The sequence below is a fragment of the Aythya ferina genome, assembly GCF_964211825.1.
Source record: "Aythya ferina genome assembly, chromosome: 2".
In the NCBI taxonomy this organism is placed as follows: Eukaryota; Metazoa; Chordata; class Aves; order Anseriformes; family Anatidae; genus Aythya; species Aythya ferina.
The window spans coordinates 157275546-157296119 of record NC_140297.1 but is presented as its reverse complement, the minus strand read 5'-3'; the positions used below and the strand labels follow the sequence as shown (position 1 = coordinate 157296119).

Sequence of the window (20574 nt, the reverse complement as noted above, 5' to 3'; positions counted from 1 at the left end):
TGGAACACGTAATAATTGATTAGGAGTGGTCTCGGGTAAAGTAACACCGAGTTTATTTACAGTTTTTGCTGCTGTCTGGAGGACACCCGATGCAGCTAACGCTGCCTTTGTCCTGCGTGCTTTCTGCGCCTTGCTGAAAAGTTCAGGCTAAACTTACTGCCCCTTGCCTTGTAGTGATAAGTAGGGGCAAAAATAGGAGAAATAACTTAAAGAAATCACAGAAATGGAACACCACCGCGTCCTGGAAATGTCTAATGAAGTATAGGATCTGTCACCTCGGTGGGGAACAAAAGTTAATAAAGCGGTGAGCAACAGGAGCTGGAGGTAAAGCTGAGACCAAGCTGTGCTTTGCTTTCAGAAAAAAACAACACTTGTTTAGTGGGATTTACAGGTGATAGTGGTGTCTACGCCTCTTTGACATAAACTGGGTAACAGCACTGTTAGATGAAATCGGGATTCACCTCCTTGGGATATCCTGGGAGTCAGAAGGAAGTCTCTTTCCTAGAGAGTAACTTGCAGAGTGTACAGATAGGGAAGAAAAAGTTCTTTTAAAGGGAAAAAAAAAAAAAAAAGAACAGGTTGTTGCCATCTGGTGTTAAGGCTGTTTAGTCTCGGGGATATCAGTTTTCTCCCTCCTGCTCCAGCACCAGAGGATCAAGGCAGCAGGGAAGGCTGCCTGCACCCTTCTTGCAGGGGATGGCTGCGTTGGGCCACGCTAAAAGGTATTGATTTCCCCCCCACCCCCTGCAAGAACCGAAATGAAGGCAAAGCGATCCCTCCCTCTTGCCCTGGCTGCCCGAGGAGGGTTCTCAGGACTTAATTTGGGTGCTGATGGCTTATCCCAGCCGTCCCCGTGCCGTGTAATCTCTTCTTATTCCTCTTGGGGGGGGAGAGGGGACACGAGCGGTTACGTAAGGACAAAGGCACAGCATCTCCGAGTCTGCCAATTGTGGCGATTTCTGGAAAAAAAAAAAAGACGTACCGTCCTCCCCCCCAAAAAATAGGGCAGATGAGCAATAGCTTGTGCTATATTTGTCATTGAATGGTGGCCGTTCGCTAGTCGATGAATGCCCTGTGCACTGCTCGCCGGCTTAACCTTAGGGAAATGAAACGGATCTGGCCTACTTTGATAAGGGTCGTGAGATATCTGCAGTCCAAGAAAGGTAATATATTAATGAGAGAAACGGTTGGTTTGCCTGGCTTCATTCTGAGCCTTTTTCTAATCTGTTAAAGCCCCGGTTTACCTGCAGCAAAACCTGATCAAACTTTTATCGAGTGTTTTGTAACGTCTTAAAGGTGTGATTGTGATGGGTGTCTTTGATTTCTACGGAAAACGTCTTTCTGAACGGTCCCTTCTCCCTTTGAATGTGACAGATGAAGCTTTTGGCGTGCTGTGTGTGATCTCATAGCAAACATTTGTTCCTTGAAAATGCTTCGGGAAACGTTTCGGGAAGTCTGCGCTCGCTTGCTTTTGAGCATCAGTCTGAAACCTTCGGTCCTGCCGGTGCTGTGGGCCGACCGAATTGCTGTTAATTCTGTGTGCTCCCACTGCAGGGCTGCAAAAAAAATAAGATCAGTACTTATTTTCTTCATCAAGTATAATCTCTGTTGCCAGGTTTTGCCTCCTCTTTACCCTAGCATCCATCCGAAGTGATGCTGCTGAATTTGATACCGTAGCCTGGTTCCGTATATTCCGGATTTGAGAATATTTTGCTTGGCAAATTAAAAGAAAGCGTGGATTTTGTTGACAGGCGTGCTTCTTCTCAGGGAGCAGCCCCTCTAACTTGACTTACTTCGGCAGCGATAGGAGGAAAACGTTTTTGGCTGCTTCTTTCCCCCCCGCTACCCTTCCCTCACGAAGCAATTTGAAACTTGAACTCTCTCAGCTGGTGAAATACGGAGCTTCAGGCTTGGCCACAGCCTCAGAGAGCACTGCAGTCGGTGTCTTGGTCGCGGCAAAGGCAGGCAGTAAGTTTCTTTGGGCTGAGCAAATCTGTGCTGGTGTCCGAGAGGGATGTTTTCTTTCTGCAACGTGACCAGAGAGTACTTTAATTGCCTTAAATTTTACCAAATCCATTCTGTGGATCGGTAGTAACCTACTAAAGCTGTAATCTGAAGCTTGCGGATACCTAAAACTTATAAATAATATGATTTATTGCATTTTGGTTTAGATGCTTTTGCTGGTAGCCTTTCTTCCCAACTTTTGCGTGGCGTGCCATTTTTAATATACCCAATAACGTGGTGAAGGAAATGTGGTATTAACAGAAATAACAGCTAAGGGTGGTTGGATGGCTGGGCTGTATAGCTGTAAATTATCCACCCAAGGGAGGAGGAAGTTTCTTTAATAACCTTCCAAGTGAAGAGCTCGGTTTAATAATTTACGAGCAATAAATGGACGTGATGTTAAGTGTATCGCCCGTGAGTAGTCTGCGAGGGCCGATTGCAGTTGCTGAATATTGCCTTTTAGACTGGAAAAGGTGTGCACTGCCTCCAGATAACTGCAATTCAGCCCAAGCCCTTGTGTTGATTTTGTTTTCGAGCCAGCTGTGTTGTGAAACTCACTCAGTCCACCAGGAAGGCGTTTTACCCTATTTATTGCAAGCTGTTTGTGTTGCAATCTTTCTAATGCGATAAGCGATGAGTAAAAGCCAGATTTCGGTACATGGGGGAAAAGTTCAGAGCTCCTTCTCCCTCATCCCCAGCTCCTCACTCTCTCCTGTTTTACCAGCAGGAAAATACCGGGGCAATAACTGAAGTCCTGCACACCCATGGCTTTTCAGGTGCTGAGTAATCCCCTAAACACGATGGTAGCAGTGGCATAGGAAAGTTGCTGATGTTGGAAAGGTAGGCAGGTAATTAGTCTGAGTTCTCTTTTTTTTTTTTTCCTTAATGTCTTTACATAGCATAGAAATATAATAGCCATGGTGTATTAAGAAAAAAAATCTGTTAGCGTGAGTTTTCTGTTCCATCTTCCTCGTGACCTGTGGTTCAGGTGGCTGGAGGGAGTGTTCAGCTCGCTTTTGCACTTCTTTTAGACCTGGGGAAGAGTTCAGTCCGTCCTTTGGCAGCCTGTTGGCATCTTCCTACGTCAGCTGCATCAGCTGATGAGACACGTTAGCCATTTATTTCCAAACATCAGTTTTCTCTAAACTTTTTGTTAGTGACTTTTTAAGACGTGAGGTTCACAAACTCTTAAAGCACGTGTTATTTCCATCGATGTGTGCCTGCTTCATTGTTGGAAGCCTCTGCAGAAAAAAAGGAAAAGAAAAATATCATTAATCTCATCGAACCACTAATTCTTCATAGGCAATTTAAGAAAAATTCCCCAAATGCTTTTGTATATTTAAGAGTAAAAATAGCCTGGAAAAGTGGGTGGTTTTGTTTTTCAGTTCAGCGTTACCGCACTGCACGTGGTAGAGCTGATGTTGCTCAAAATGTATAGGATGTGTGAGAAGGGCTATGAGAAGTGATGTGTTTCCATCGGGGTGGTTGTTTCTTATTCCAAGAGAAATGGGATAGAAGATGGAGCTCGAGATACTTGGGCAAGAAAGGCAAAGGATTGTTTTGAGTGCCTGGAGAGCATTTAGTGTCAGCAGTGTAATGGAGATGTGTGATCTTATCGCTTGTGGTACTTAGTGACGAGCCAGTGAACCAGAGCGGAATTAAATCCTGAGCTGCCACTGGAAAACCAAAAGTTAGGCAAGGAAAACAAAGTGATCTCACTGTCGTTTTGGAGATGCTTGAGATAAAGGCAGAAGAGCAAAGTCTGGAAGGCAGAATCTAAAAGAGGATGGCACGTTGATCGAAATACTCCCTTTTGCTGAATGTTCAGACAAGAGTTTGGGGTCTTAACAGATTTCTTATCCCTCTTATATTTGGCTTTTTTATCACAAGTCACATAGGAAAAAAAAAAAAGTGTGTGTATGTTCTTACATATATATATTTTTTCTCATTTTCTTCACCCAGTTAGCCTGGCAATAGCCTGTTGCAGCGTTTAGAAATCAGCATCCTTAGGTGCTAATCCTTCAGTCCACTCCAGATGTTCCCTTACCTGTTTTTGTTGTGCTAACAAAAGCAATCCACTGCACAACTGATCTCCATGCACAGCTCCTTTTGGAAGGACTATTGTAATGAAATGAGCTTTTCTGACCGGCATTACATTTGCAGGGCATATATTAGCTTGCTAAAATCCTTCCACTTGCTAAAGTGTGGCTTAAAGGGAAGAGGTGCAAATTCATGCCATGCAAAAATGTCAGTGTGCTAGCAGAGCCTGTAGTTTTCATCAGTTCTTAGTCCAAAAAAAAAAAACTTTATTATCCTTAATTCATGATGTGGTATGGATTTGTTCACGATACCCTGTTAAAAACTGGAGAGACATTAAATTAACAGGCGCTATCACATTATAGCAGGCAAGCCCGTACAAGCTGCTGGTTCCTATAAACTGGCACAGCAAAGACAAAAGAAAATGCCTTTGTGAATGTTATATTAAAACCAGCTTAAGTACAGCACTTCATAAATGTAGTTGATTATAGTAGTTCTTTACTCCTTTTTTTTTTATCTGATAACCAAGTTTTGTGTCATTGCCAGGAGAGGGATGGCTTTCCCCAGCATCACCACTGCTTTCCAAAAGGAGTGTTTTGCCTGGCAGGGATTTCAGAGCTGTAAAACTACAGGCTCGCCTTCTGGTTTTGCCTGGTTTTTGTTTGTTTGTTTAAATTGGACTCGTTCTGCGAATGATGCATAGTCCCTTGTTTTATGGGGGAAATTCCTAATGAAAATATGGCTTTTCCGTGGTGTAAGACTCTTCTTTTGGATTAAGCCCAGGAAGAAAATCGGCCCATGACCTTCAGTTTTGCCACTGCTCGGTACAGCTGTGCTCAGGGTAGCTGAAGCCACTTGGGGAGCAGCTTGCAGGGAAGAGGGCGGATGAAGAGCTTAATAAAAGTGTGGCATTTTGAGGCAGAAAGCTGAATTTTGACTTGAAGTTGACATGCTGTAGGACTAAAAGTCACTTGTTGTCAGAGGAAATTGAGTAGTTGTGACTCCTCTGCACCCAGCGTTTGGTGTTTTACCTTGCATCAGCCAAATGTGCCCCCAGTTTCCTTTCAGGATCAGAAGAGGTGTGCTGATAAAATAACTTTGAAAACATTTAAAAAAGCAATCAATTACTTTGCTTCTTGACCTTGTAGACTACACAGATCATCTTCATTCCCTTGTTGCTTACAGCCTCTGACACTGGAGTTGTCTAATGACTAAAGAAAAGTAAATGCTTCTGATTTTTGCATACTTGCCAATAACTATAGGGATTTAGCTGAATTCATACTTAAAATTGTGAATAAAACTACACTTTTCCTGGTTCTAGCTCCTTGTTGAAGCTAGACTCTTTAATTGCTAATAGTTCATGGATTCCTGTGGTTGTGGATTTGTGTTTTCTCCTTTAACATGAACTATAAAGATCACTGCAGCAAATAACGTGATCACAAGTAGTTGCTGCGTGGGTAGTGGCCTGCAGTCATGCCAAATCTATATTTCTAGGCAGGAAGATGGGAAAGAGCCAGATATATTCCTGGAGCTTCTCAGCTGGCTTCTGAAGGTAAGGGGCAATGGGGCAACAGTAGGTTATAGCAAAAGGTAGGCGTCCCTTATGTGTTCGTGAATCCGTGCTTGTTTAATACAAAAAGGTTTTTTACATCAGTGATAACGTGAGGATTTAATGCCTGGGTTTATCTTACGCTAAGGTAAGAGAACATCAAGGCACCTGTTCTGCCCTTGAAGTGAAGGATTTGCACATTTGTACTTCAGTTGCTAAGTTTCTTCATCCACGTTGCTTATTTGCATATGTAGATGGGTACAAGGCATCATCAGTACTCGGGAGGGAAAATGTTCATTATTTATTCTTTCAAAGCCATTTTGGGAATTCAGTAGGTTTTGGTTTTATCAGATACTGAACAAATTCTTTCTGGTTTTGGGTGCACTTAACTAATTTTTAGTAAAACAAAACCACTTGGCCTGCAAAGTACCAGGTTAATACATTTAAACACTTCCAAGTATCTGTCGTCAATTGGAGGGGCAGTAAGGACTCAAGCTGTATACTGCTTTTATCTGTCACATCTTTCAAAACTGTGATGTTCATAAAGTTTAAGAATGCGATACCTTAATGATGGAAACCAACGGATCACAGTAGGAACAGCAGCACTTGCTGTGCGTGTGGCTGCATAACAGTTTTTGTGAAAAACCCTCCTTCAGGTAGTTTTCTGAACTCAGAGTTCTTACTATTCCTGCTGAAATTACTCAGGTTTGTACTCTGGAACCCCTCTGCTCTATCACTGTGGGTTTCCAACAACATCAGGATTCTCTGTAGAGATCCTGATGTTGTGCTCCTTCTGCCAAGGAATTAATATGAGGCCTTACTAGCAAGCTCTTCCACAAGAGAGGAAAGGGGGGAAGACTGTATCCGTAGCGTTTGTGTAAATACCATGCATCTCTATAGGATGTTTTATCCAGTACTTTTAATACTAATTTCTTTGTTTTGCTTTAGTTTTTAGCTCTAGTTGCTAAAAATTGTCATTTTGAAAGGAGCAATAGATTTGAGAAATTTTGTAGGGCTGTGCAAAGCAACTAAGAAAACCAGCATAGGTATCACCTGAGTACATTTTGCACGGCTTTAGCTGAAGATATGAAATTAAACAGAGCAGCTTCCTTAAAGAAGAGTGAGAGAAGAGGAAAAAATGGTAGTGAAGCACTTCCAAAACACTGTCACTGGACACTGGTATCGTTTAGGTAATGGTAAGTCGTTGTAGGTAGAGGCAGCTGTGCTCATTTTTAGCTTAAATAAAGAAATACTGAAGTAGAGAATCGTTTCTGCTTTGTAATTAATAAATTACGAGTAGTTCAGAAAAACAATGTTTTGATCACCACCAGCCCAGTGTGAGATTCTCTCAAATCTGGTGGCTGCTCACTGAGCTGATTGAAGTGAATTTGAGGAGTTTCCATTAGTTCAAGTACGTGACTTTTTATCTAATGCTTATCCAGCACAGAAAAATAATGCTGGATGCTGATTTCTGCTTAATATAGGTTTATCTCCACTTTGTTATTTTATGCGAAAATCGCAGTAAAGCCGAAGTAAAACAAATCAGGGTGGGAGGGTCTGGGTTTAATAATCTCAGAAATCAGTAAAATTCAATGAAAAAAAGAGGAAAAACCTTCACAGGGTGAACTTCAGTGTCTGTTCTGGACCTGCATCGCTGCACAAATGAGTAAGCTACCTAATTGGAACTGGTTATGTTATAAGAGAAGATAATTCTTGGATGTGAAGTTATGAATATAGAAGACAGTTACCATTTTGAGGTATCCAGAAAGGAATTTAAGGATGCTTGCATTCAGCCTCTGGAGTTACCTACTATAGTTACCAGCTCAGTCATGGCTTGTGCATCTTCAGGAGAAGGAGAAACAACCAGCTCAGAAGCTTGTACTTGTATCTCTTCTGGATTTCTTTGACATCAAGCAATTCAGAGAAGTTTAGTATGAGTGCACTGTTCGGAGATGTAAGAAAAAAAGAAAGCAAAAGCAGTGGGCAGACTGGAGGTAGGGTGCCAAACCTCAACTTAAAATGGCTTTACTTGTATGTTAAGTGTACTTGCCCTTAGTTGTGCTTGTGGATCCATAGAAAGTGTTGATATAATGATTTATTTTAATATATTTTTTAAAAAATCGGTCATCACTGATGCCTGAGGCCAGTCGATATTTTCCTGTGCAGTGAGAGGAACTTACCAAGAGGTTGGATATGCTGTCAGTCCTCTGAACAACACAACATCTGGAAGCACAGAAGCATTCCCGTGGGCTGTTGGGGATGATGCCTGGACCTAGGAGGTGACAGATACTGTGAACTTCACTTGGGTTTCTCAGTCTGTGGTGTACATGATGCTTCAGCCCTGGGACAGATCATGGGATGGAGGAGTTCGTTAGCAGCTTGTCTGTAACTTACTACCATAAAATTCTTGGAGAGCATCTTTTCCTTCTTTTTGTTAGACTTTCCTCACTCTTCATCTCCAATCTACGATGTAAAGATACCGTAGATCCTACTTCTAAGTCTAATATCACTCCACTTCTGATGGCAATAAAATGCAGTCTTGTTTTCTTCCTCCAATGGGAAAAATAGTTCTCAGAGCAGCAATATGGTAAATACGATGTAGGCTGTTACCCTTCTGTTCCTCGCAAGGACAGTCAGCCCGCTGCAAAGCCATAAAGTTGCTCATAAAATGTGTCCTTCGTGACTCTGCAGTTTTCTACCTGTTTGTAGGGCTAGGGCCAGGCTCTCTCAGGTGCTGAACGTTTCTTCCCACCTTATCAGTATGCACACACCTACTCCAGCTCATCACCCAGCCATAAATACCCACTTGAGTCTGCTCCTGGCAATGCCTGGGGGCACCCATTGCTTTGCAAAATTAAGGCCAAACTGGTGAAGGGCTCGATACCAGACATTTCAGGTTGCTGATTTCCGTTAAAAGTCTTTTTTTCTTTGACATTGGTTGCCCGGTGTAACTTGGCCCTGGGTTTTTCTATGGACTATAATTATTTCTGGCATTTTTTACTGCTACTTTGCGTATTTTCCTTTTTCCCCTTGCTGCCTTTTGGCCACAGAGATGCTGTTGATACTATCACTGTGAACTGGTTCGTTTAGCACATAAGAGGAGAATATATAAATGTTATAATAAATTGATTTATAAGTTCATAGCTTTCTGTGAAAACACTTCTTAGGAGTATTTCCAAAGCAATTTGTCATCTCCTTAATCCAAATTTTACATTAAATCACAAGAACAAGGAATTTAAAACCCCTCCCGCAAGAAGTCCTTCAAAAATTGACAAACCTTTTCCAAAATACGTATTTTTTTAAAATACTGCTGCTTCTTAGGCCTGATAAAGGGGAATAAAACAGCAAGGTAAATGTGCAAGCTAAAGATATGGAGCTTGTTCTTACTTTTAAATCAAATTTACAGAACAAATCCAGTTCTAACAGTATGCCTTGCATCTGGAAAATGAAGAACAAAGTTGTTTGGTTTTTTTTGGTTGTTTTTCCTGGACACTTACTCTGGTACATAAAAGCAGTAAATCTAGGTAATTCAAATAATTCCTTGATACCAGGTCTTTTGTGGGTGATGGAAAATGAAGCAGTTGACAGCAGGGCATGCTGGTGAACAGTTGTTTGAATGCAGTGCTTTCAAAGTCCTCTGTCCTCAAATGCTGTTCAGGTAACTTAATTGGTAGAGTGGCTGTGTTAAAAGCAAATAACTTAGTTCATAGAAGCATTAAGGTTGGAAAAGACCTCCAGGAGCAGCTGGTCCCCCACAACCAGCATCATAAATGTGAAGGAGAAACCGAATCAGTCCCGAGTGGTTGCTCGGTTTGGTATAAGCTGCCTTCATCTCTGAAATCGTTGAGCTTTGAGGTTCGTTTGCTCAATTAAAGAAAAACTAAAAATCTCTCCTCTAGTTAGAAACAAAGAGGGAACACAGGCCTGGAGGAGTGTCGGCGAGGAAAGTGCCACAGCTTGACTTGGCCATCAAGACCTGAAATCCCGTGAGGAAATCCTGAAGCACGGCTCCCTGCAGTCCCACAGCATGGCTGGAGTAAGTGAGAGATGAGGAAAAGCCATGGGCCCGTTTCTGTAGCAATAAAACCATGCAGCTAGCTGTTCCTGACAGGTTTTTCTCCCAACAACACCTTTCTCGTGCCTATCTTGTTGCAGAGAAGTATGGCCGGGAAGCAGCCTGCAGCTGAGACTCTCGTAAGGGAATAGGTTTTTCACAAGAAACAGAAGAGGGGAAGTTTTCAGTCTCATTTACGAACTGACATCTGAAATGAGGAATTGCTGGTTTGCATTAATAAATCAGAGTTTGCTTCTCGTTTTTTGCACTTTCTGTAGCCTTGCAGTAAGTGAAAGATTGTGGCTGGGGGGTGCTTCTTTAGGGTCTGCTCTTCTTTAGGGTCTTTTGTAGCTGGAGGGACAGCGAAGCACAAAGTCTCGTTACATTTCCTGGTCTGGACTCAGCTTTACATGAGCAAAACGAGCTTCTATCCACTCCTTAAAGCAGGTAAAACCCATTTTCTCCTGGAGTATGGAAATAATCTGCATTTCTTTGGAGTAAATCTTCCTAACCCTGTCTCCGATTTTATATTTGTGTAGAAGGAACACAGGCTCTGCGGCTACCGAAACCTTAGTTTGCTGCTTTTCACCCCATTTTGGTGTCCCTCATTCCTCTGAGCAGCATCGTGTGTGACATTTTAAATGTTTTTTTCTCTTTGAGTGGCTGTTAGCTATGAAACCCCAATTGCTCCAGGAAATATCCTGCAGCTGATGAAGACGTAGTGCTTTGAGTCGGATTCAAACAAATGCCGAGCATCTTTAAAGCATACTTTGACATTTACAAACTACTTGAGAATAATTAGAGATCAGGTGTGCTCCTGCTGCCATTGACTGTGCCAGGCATCTTTCAGACGCTTGCTTGTTTTATGTCATGTGCTCAAATGGTTTCAAACCCAAAAATTTACTTTTAAAAGGTACCATAGCACTTCTACAATGTTCTTAAATCACGATCCCTTGCTGAATATCTCCAGCTGGTACTGTGCTAGTTAACTCTCAGATGTTTTGTTGATTTGGGTGCAAATTACAGGTGCTTGTCCCTGTCTGCTTCCTATCAGATGCAAACAAACCTTGTCTGCCCTGTTACCCAGGAATAATCCCATCCGCTTGTGCCCCATGTCCAAATTCCTGGAGTTAATTTCTTTGATAAGAATGTGTCAGAAGATAAAACTTCAGTGCCAGCACTGCTGGCATGTACCCTCAAGGACTTCAGCTCATGCAGTGTCGAATCTGAACCCGAAGTCAGGAGATGCCTCAGTTTCTAAGAGTTAAAATTTCCAGAGATAGGGTGTTCTGATGCACTTTTGGGAATATATTTGGTATTTCGCAACTATACTTCCCATATCTTGGTACACTTGCTTCGTGTGCATTTTATAATACCATCAAAGTTGCATGTTACAAAATCTATTAATTTTTTTTATAAGACACTTGTGTTTCAGAAGAGCACTGGATACTGCTGTAGCCAGAATTGTCCAGCTTACCAAAGTTTCAACCCCCAAAACTACAAGATAAATTGCTTCTCTTGCTCCACTCTCAGGAAATAAAAGAATAATCTTATTAATAAGAACAATCTTAATAATTACTATCATTATTTCTGAATATTTAGTGTATTACATTACAATCCTTTAACATCTGGTGCAGAAACAGAACTTAATTTCAGCAAAGCTGTAATTGTAAGTTTATTATTTGTACTTGAGATGGAACATGAAAGTCCTGTGCAGTTTCTGTTCCCTTTTCTTCAGTACGAAGGGTTGGCAGTAGAGACTATGTAGGTGACCTAAAGAGCCATCCATCCTTACTGGTAAGGAGATGCAGGCAGGAGCTTCCCAGATCAGCAGGACTCCCTCGTGGTGAGGTAGGTCAGGCATTGAAAGGATTTTTAATATGAATACTTTAACCAAATATTTCTGCCTTCTTCAACCGTTGCAATGGAAGAGCTCCTCTTCTCCTCCCAGCTCTGCCTCTTCTCCTCCCTTTTTCCCCTTCTCTTGCCCAGGTGAGTAAATGGTCTCCCCAGCATCAGTACCAGCAAGTGCAATTTAATAGTTCAGTGTCAGAGGCTCAGAGCTGTCAGATGTGGACTGCAAACGATCCATGCAGCTGGACTGGAAAAAAACAGTTTCACAAAAACCCAGCCCTCACTTTTCTCCCCCTCCTGTGCGTGCAGAGGATGTTTTCTATCCCCTGCTTAGCTATTTTCCTCCCACCCCAGCCAGGTGTAGTCCAAGAAGAGCAAAGAGCCGACATAGCTTGCAGCTGCCAAGAACGGGGAAACCTCCTCCTCCTCCCTACTACTGGCCATGTGCTTTTGCTGTTTACTTTGTGCTGGCTCCAGAGCTTCTTAGAGCTCTTTTTCAGCCACTTCACCGCACTTAGATAGAAAAAAAAAAACACACACACACAACCCAAAACCAGAAGGAAGAAGCCCGGACAGATTTCTTCTGTCTTAATAAGTAAAAGCAGCTCAAAAAGCATTTAAGCAGCAACAGGAGGCCACAGAAGGGAAGCAAGGGTTGCCTCGTCAGGCAACGTGGATGAGGAAATGCTTGGCAGGGAGGAAGGGGGTAGCAGGCTCTGCAGCTTTGGCAGCAGCAGGGACAAATTGGTTATATTAAATTGGCTCAGCAGCCTGTGGTGACAACTTGCTTTCCTCTGAAAAATGAGCTCAAACATCCGTACAAACATATATATATACACTTTAGAAATAATTATGTATCAATTCTGTTGTCTGCAGCATCTTTTGGAGGTAGATTCGAGAAGCAAGACTTGAATTCCTGTAGTGAGATTTGAACATCAGACTATACATGAGAATTTCAACCGTGCTTGCAAACATTTGACATTTAAAAAGAAAATAACAAAACACCTGAAAGTATTGAATGAGTGATGGGGCATCTTTGCTTTTTTCATACTACTTTGGATCCCTGTAAGGATGAGAATATATTGTGAATGTTTTCTGGCAAGTCGATGTGCTTTTTTCTCAGATTTATGGATTTTTCTGAATTGTTCCATGCAAGAAAAATGTCTAATTTTTATTTGACTTCATTTAATTTTCTGACTTACAGTCAAAGCCTTTTCTAAGCCTGGAAATAATCATCCTTCACTGGCAACAAATGACATGATAAATGCGGTCTGTGAAATGTCAGGCACGGGAAGGCTTGTGAGTCTGGTTATTTGTATTTTCAGCTGAACTTTAAGGAAGAAGCAGGGATCACACTTCAGTGGTAGAAGCAAAAGGTGAAGCTTTTATGGACATTAAGAATGTAAAAAAGTGCATCACATCGGTGGTCCATCTTGCTCACTGTTCTCTTTGACAGCATCTCTCATCTGTGAGTGTTTGAGGAGACCACATGAGGGTGGCTGTAATCTGCAGTCTGTTCTCCTCCTGGTTCTTCAGCATCCACCGTTGATGCATGAGACACTTCAGAGGGGTCTTATAGGATCTGTTTAGGCACCCATTCTCCCTGAATTTACCCAAAAGCTTTACAAATTTGCTGAGACAGTCCCCTTTCTCCTGTCCTCACACCTTGAAGGGTCCCAGCCTTTTTAATTCCCCTCACACTGCTGCTGCTGCTTTTTCCCTAATTGCTTGGTTACCCTTTTTTTTAGGACTTCGTGGATATTTGTCAAATCTGGTGGAAATCTCATTGACTTTTCTACTCTGTTGCACCTTGAAGTTAAAATAGAACAAATTTAATCCATGGTTCTCTGCTGGTGAGAGGCTGTAGGATGCTAAAGATAGCAGCCACTTACCCCCAGCCTTTGGTGAGCACTGACAGAAGTTATTCCAAGTTATGAATATCCTGAAGACCCAATTTCAGGCTAAAATTAATACAATGCAATGAAATACAGTACCCTTTGGTTGGAATACCTAATATTTTACTCCTTTGTGGTATCTTTCATAAAGCTAGCATGGAAATAGGGCTTGGAGCGACGGTCCCGTTCCTCCAACCTGCAGAGAAAAAATGAATCCTCTCTACAGTGGAGGGTGTCACGACTGAACAAATTCTCATTTGGTGCAGAAATTTAGATGTTTTGTACATACAAAAGCACTCGTGAAGGTTTCTATTTTCCTGTGTTCTCCATAGCTACAGCAAAGGACTTTTACAAGAAGTTTAAACAAATTAAGAGCACGGATCGCAAATATGTAAAAAAAACTCCCTGCTTCCTGAAGCTCAGGAAGTAATGCTTTCATTGCTGGACCCTCTTGTAACAGGGTCTGTGCTCAGGCCAAGTGCTACTCAGCATTTTTAAAATTCCAGGTTTTTAAGTAGCCCCTGACATTAACGTGCCTGCCTGCTCTAATAGGGACTGAAGGAAAATGGGGTTGTTCGTTCTGAGTAATGGAGGCTTGTGGAGGTGTCGTCTCTGTGTAACATCAATTTATTACCACCTGGTGTTTCTGTAAATTGTCAGCGTGGGATGCAAATTGCACTGTTCACTTCTATGTTATAGTGGGGAATTGATTTATTGTTTCCAAGGAAGTAATAAAGTGGAATCAAAACGCACGATAAAGTAAGCTTCGTCGTACGAGTCTTTTAATTGCCTGCCTATGATCAGGTGTATGATAAAATGGTGCAACAAATTCTGGTGGAGGTAGTGAAACCTGCTAAGTAAGCAGTCGTTTCTTCAGGTTTGCCTTTGTTCCTGGCATGTCCTAGGCCATGAAGATCTCTCACCGACTATCTGTCACCCGTGTCCTTCAACAGCCTGGCGTGATGAGGGACAAGGCACACCAGTGGCTTTGGACATAAGTGGGTGTTGATAGCTCTGTCATTACAGCTGTGCTCCTTAGGGCTGCCAAACAATGTGTGAACACTAATTTTTACTATGATTTTTTTCCCCCAAATTTGCAGCAGCCCAACTACCTGATGTTTCTGACCCTTCCAAGTTCCCCCCTGATCATGATTGAGTGTTCTTGAGGTGTTCCCATGCCATTTCATCCATTTTAAAGCGACAAAAAGGACGAGGCTGAATTGCCACAAAATCATCCCTGTTGTAAAGAATTGAACCCTAATTTTTCTTCTGCGGACCACTGTTTCTTGAGTATTACGTTTCTCTTTCAGAGGCTTTGTTAGAGGAATTTTTATCTGGCAGTGTGCTTAATCTTTAGATCAGATGCCAAACTTGAGAAGCTACCGTACCTGTTCTTTGACTAATTAACCTAATTCTGCTTATTCTTCTGTCTTTGGGTGCAATAGATCGAGACTTTAGGAGAAAAGGACCCTTAGCTGAAGAATGGAGTGGCTTAGATCCTCAAACACAAGATGAGGAGCCAAGAGCTCTGATTCCTAAAGGGATTCAAGGGAAGCTCACAATTTCCCCAGCTCTTCAGGGTTTTACATGAGGATGTAAGGAGACGCATGGTACATGCGCAGTTCCAACAGCAACAGCTCTGCAAATAACTGATATTTCTTGTGTGTGTGGAGATGCACAGAAGTATCATCTCAGCAAGCCGTAATTAGAAGGATTTTTATGGTTGGCCTACATTAAGCAGCCATTCAGTCACTTGAATGAGAATCACTTTGTGTCTGGTCCCTACGTTTCTCTGTATGTAACAGAGGCTGTAATTACTGGCTTTGGAAAACACTTGAGCCGGAATAGGCTTAAGTAAAACTTTTTACAGGTCATTGATTTTTGGAACAGGCCGTTGCCATACAGCGCGACAACGTGACCATTGTCATGCTCTGTTCCCCTTCAGTACTTACAGTGCCTGTTATCTGATGTGCCCTTCTGGTTTCCATGAAAAATGGAGATAACGTGGGGGCAGTTAATGCTGTATTAAAAGGGATCCAAAATTAAAAGGCTGTGCAGCTGAACGGTGTGACATGCGGGTCTGGGATGGCATCATGCTGTAACCTAAAACTAGGAAGGGAAGGTTTTGAGTCAAATAGCAGCAAAAGCCAAATATTTTAATCTGTGATACTGCATAGCAGGAATACCTTAATACTTCCCCTAACTGCCTCTGGTTCAGGCATGTCTCCTTCCTAATCTCCTGGAAACATGTTTTCATTATCACCAATTCTAATTTATTCTTTGCATTTGGTTTTCTAGAAAGACAGTAAACACTCAGTGCTCCTATTTGCTTACTCTGCAGCTGTTTAGAAGAACTCGTGCTATGTAGGGCCTCCATTGAGCAGTACTCAGTAAGTAGTATTAAAGATTGTCATATTGTTTCCTTCTCAGTCTTGTTTTGATGTCCATAGGTAGGGCTGCTGCCAGTTTTTTTTAGAAGAACAGTTTTTACTGCTCACTTTTAGCAGTGTCTTTTAAGGAAACTTCATTATAATTTTGTATACCTTGCTAGAGAGATTTGTAAGGTCATTAATTGAAGATGTAAAGGAAAATTAGTGTTTACTTGGATTTCTGCGGTACCAAGGGACCGCAGTGCATGTTCAGAGTGCTGTTGAAAACTGAAGCAAATATCTGGCTGGATACCTTGTGCTAATTAAAGACACTGGTTTTCTTGTATTCCCAGCACAAATGATGTTTCCTCATTATCAAATGTTTCACATTAAAACTAGGAATTGGTGCCAACTCCAAAGGGAGTTGCTGAGTGGTGCAGATTATGCAAGCACATTGCAATGAAATTGGGTTAAACTGAGTACGAAGGTATGTCGGGACTCATCCCTGGGGAGCCTTAGGACTGGTGCCATACTGGATATTGCAAGACAAAAGGATTGCAAGACATCTTACTAGATTAAAATTACTGTTTGACAGTACAAATAGTTCAGCTGGTTGTGAATGTTCTTTAAAACTTTTCCCTACTTTTTTCTCCCAAGGTACAGACGAATGCTTTTGTAGCATTTTCCAAAGGTGATTTACACGTTCTTACAAATCTTGAATACAAGTTCACCAGTAGCAGCTGTACATGGAATCCACCCTTGTTTCAATTAATTTAGGGCATTTTTATACTTAATAATTGATTTTTGTCGAGATATGCTTGCCTCGTGTTACAACCTACAGGATGTCATATTGCTTTATTTCATACGAGTCTTGTAGTTTACATTTTCTCCAAATTCCTTCTTCATGCTCCCCTGAACACTTAATCTCCTAAAACACTGATATAATTGAAATAGATTTTTGTACGTTTGCACCTTGCATTGCTAAACTTGCTTTGACTTTGGTCTCTGTCTTTCCATGTTGGCTTTTCAGTGTATAGCTCAAATACATAATTTTGTTTGAAGAAGGACTATAAATTTCTGCTTTGAACTGAACTGAGGCCTGGAGTTTGTAAGTGCTTGGGCAGTGTTCTACGGGAAAGAAAACGGTGAGGAATTTTGTCAGTCACAGGCCATATTCCCATTTCATATTGATAAAGTGAAATATTCAGTGGGTCAATTCGGACTAAAATAGATATTAAGAAGTCATTATTTAAATGGCTTTAATGGGGCTGGCCAGGCTGCTTTATACTTTGACCTGGGGGCCTCAATAAGTGCTTCTGACTGCAATTAATGTACTTTAAAATAAATATATGTATGAGGGAGGGAGTGGTGGCCAGGAAGGGATCAGAGAGGAGGCAGCAAGGGAAATGTGTGTGCCTTCTTGGATGTGTAGTTACAGGCAGCCTTACCAACGAGGGTGGATGTAGCCGAAAGGTGCCAAAGCTGGAGCAAAGGATCACTGCTTTTTTTTTCCTTTTGAACATCAACAGTAGCTGAAAGAAAAACAAGAGAAGTAAGCTCGGTAGGAAACAGAAAGTTTCCAATGTGACTTTTGGAAATAGCTGAAATTACTGACTTTCTGAAGGCAAAAGTGAATGTAATGGGAAGAAATACCCTTTTTGCTGTCTTCCTCTGTTTATCCCGTTTGAAATATAAAACTCTCAATAGCTTTTTCAAAGTTTCATCCTTAAATCCGTAGCAAGATTTGAAGTTAGCATAAGATAACTTTAAAAAGAAAAAAGAGAGGAGAAGAACCTTGTGCTTGCACCCCTGGTGTGCTTGCTGCTGCTTTCCTACAGCACGTGCATGTTCTGGGGGTTCAGCTTTGACAGTTCAGCTTTTCCTACCCCTCCATTCTGTTCTGTTAAATACATTAGGACAGTTTTCTTAGGAAGAGTGTGGTACTGGTAAGATAGGGAGTCATCTGATTTATGTCCAAGAGCAAGCATCGGGCCGAACCCTCAGAAACAACACCACCAACAAAAAAAAAAAATGTATCAGGATGTGGCATATCAAGTGTCAGCAGTGTGCAAAACTTAACAGACTCCTAAAAATACAAGTTTTGTAACGGGGAAAATATTTACAGTTCTGCCTAACATCCTCACTTTCTGTCAGGTTGAGATAGACAAGGTAATATTTGCAAGGTGAGCTCCAGCAGGATTTAATGCAAGCTGTGAAAATGGATTGAGCTGTATGTTTGTGAGATGTTTACTGTCTGATACGAGGCACATTATGGATAATTTAGGATTTTAGAGTGTGGAAGGAATTCTTAATGCAGTCTTCACCGAATCGCAAAACCAAGGCCCCCTCTGAGCAGGGGCAGGTTCTAGGGCTGTGCCCGGCTGTGCTTTGAGCATCTTAAGGGCTGGAGGCTCCCCGGCCTTTCTGGGCAACCCAAACCAGTGCTCACCCCCTAGGATAACATAAAATCTTTGTATTACATTTAAATGGCACCTCCTGTTCAGCATTTTGTGCCAAAAAGGGCTTTGTGTCAGTCCGATAAAGCAGTGTTGCTCCTTGAGGGTGCAAGTAACTTGAGGGGTTTCCTTCCTTTTAATAAGCCTACTTTAATAAGTCCAACTTTAGTATTAATTTTAACAGTATTTCAAGTCTTGTAGAATTTCCACACCAGGACCGATGAACGAAATGAACTCTGGATTTATTTGTAGTGGGAGGTTTCTTCTGGGCCTAGTTACTTTTGTAGGCCTGAAGTGCGACAGCCCAAGTTAGTTTTGATGAAGTGTGGCGAGAAATTTTCATAGATGTGGCTGCCTTCAGGCCGGAGGTGGGGATCAGGATATGGAGATTGGAAGTGCCCCGAAGTTTTATAACATTGCTCAAAGGACAACGTGAAGTCACGGTGTGAATAATTCCGGCCTGGTTCGTTGTCAGGCAAACTTGCTGACACCGCGCTGATGGCCATCTGCCAACACCAGCATGAGGAACTTTTCTATTTTATTTTATTATTTTCGGTAACTTGTCAAATATAGAAGACGTTATTGGCATTGAAAAGATTGCCCCGATGGGACTACACTAACTTTTCTGTCAGTGTGCTAATCACTTCTTAATTAATTGATTTAAACATTTGTTATGACCTCTTTTTTTTCTTTCTTTTTTTTTTTTTTTTTGACTGTCTCATCGGTGGAAGTGACTTAGTTTCTGAGTACTCAGAGCTGGTAGTGAAATGTGACTTTGAACTTTGCTTGTTTGTACTACTGAAAGTCATAATATTGACTTTGCTCCCGCTGCAGTCATCAGATGTGGGGCTGCGCAGTGCTGGTGAGATGTCAGCAAGAATTAGGCTGAGCAGCAAATGACTTGCAAACAGAAATTCAGAAGTAATTCAATTAGTTGCCTCATAATTCTGGGGGTTTTGACAAAATGATTTTGATTATTCTTTCCTAACGTAGCTGATATGTGAGTAATGACAATGGCTGCCATTCAAAACTGAATGGTATAAAAAGCAAAGTACAAAAAAAGGTCAACAGTGCTTTCTTGCTGCAAAGTACAGTTGTTTGGGGGGAAAAAAAGGCTTTATCTTCTAACCTCATGTAACAATCTCCTGTTTATTTCCCTAAATGTCAGGTACTCTGATAGCAAGCTGTCAGGATGATGATGCTCAGGGGAGCGACTGCAGCATCTTAGCAGAGCCACCGAGTATCAGCAGGCCAGGACTGGTTTGCTCCACTCCTCTCCCCAAGCTTGGAATAAATTGTCTTTATAGTACCAAGGAACAGCAGAGTGTTTTGTAATGTGTGAGCACCAGGAGGTCAGTAGTGTTTAGTTTGGGACAAGCACAAGGAGAGCTGGCACGACTTTGCATACAAACAAGTTCGACCAGCCTTGATTTTAGACCACTGGGCTTGCCCCTGCTCTTTTATCACCACAATATTCAATAAAACCTGGCAGAATTAAGTCTCTGTGTGTACTGTAGCTTGTTTCTGCTCCGTAATAGTGTCCTGCTTGGTTCTTTAATACCAAGAGAACTGATACTGTTCTTTTAAACCGAGGTCTGTAATGGCAGGATTACAAACTGATCTGGTTTGAATTCAGAAGAGCACAAGGAGGTATCCTGGTCTTGTAATCCCTCTTCTCTTTGTATCTTAAATAACTGAGCAGATCTTGTAAAATAGTAGTTTAATTATCCTTACATGACAAGCAGCTATGTTTTACAGAATTTTGGCCAGGGGCAAAGTTTTACAGTCACATTATAAACTCAGACCCAGGGGCAGGGCTTAATGGAAATATTAATAGGTCCATAACCAGAGACAGAGCATGTGTTTCTGTAACTTCAGAGCTACCAAAGTTACTGTTCTTCTGCTGCCTCGTAAAGTAAGCATTGGGATTTTTAAAAGAAGTTGTAAAGAACCCAAAGATGATGAAATTTTTGAGGAAAAGTGTTTGTCTGCTTTTGAGGAGGTTGGTTTACCTTTTAGTGCTTCCTATCCTGTGAAACACTGAAAATTGACAATACTTTGTATCTGCTGTGGTTGGTCCCATGTTGGATTCCAGATTTTGCCCTCACTGTGATGAATGTGAAGGAATTCCTTCTGTCGTTGTGTTTTCCCCACCCAGTGAAATTATGCTGCCTAAGTGCACTTCAGTATATAGGAACTGATGTCTTTCACTTCTCTGTTTGCTGCTCCCAAGGGACATAGATTGTCCCATAGATTGTCCATAATAAATCTGTGGTTAGACACTTACAATGCTTGTTTCTGCTTTTTCCTATAGCTTTTCTCCCTACTCTTTTTCTGCCAAATAAAACCCGATAAA

General features: G+C 41.7%; 1 protein-coding gene across 9 annotated transcripts in view; it reads left to right on the top strand.

Annotated features, from left to right (window-relative positions):
* PTK2 (protein tyrosine kinase 2) overlaps positions 1-20574 on the top strand; it is a 191343-nt gene that overhangs the window by 58645 nt on the left and 112124 nt on the right. For 4 of the 9 annotated variants that reach the window (XM_084510083.1, XM_084510081.1, XM_084510082.1 and 1 more), the window contains exon 1: positions 1144-1163. The exons of 4 other annotated variants lie outside the window; for them this stretch is intronic. The gene's annotated coding sequence lies outside the window, so the exon portion shown is untranslated. Of the gene's footprint in view, positions 1-1142; positions 1164-20574 lie in introns of those variants that run through there. One more of the 9 variants, XM_084510071.1, reaches the window with a different exon arrangement.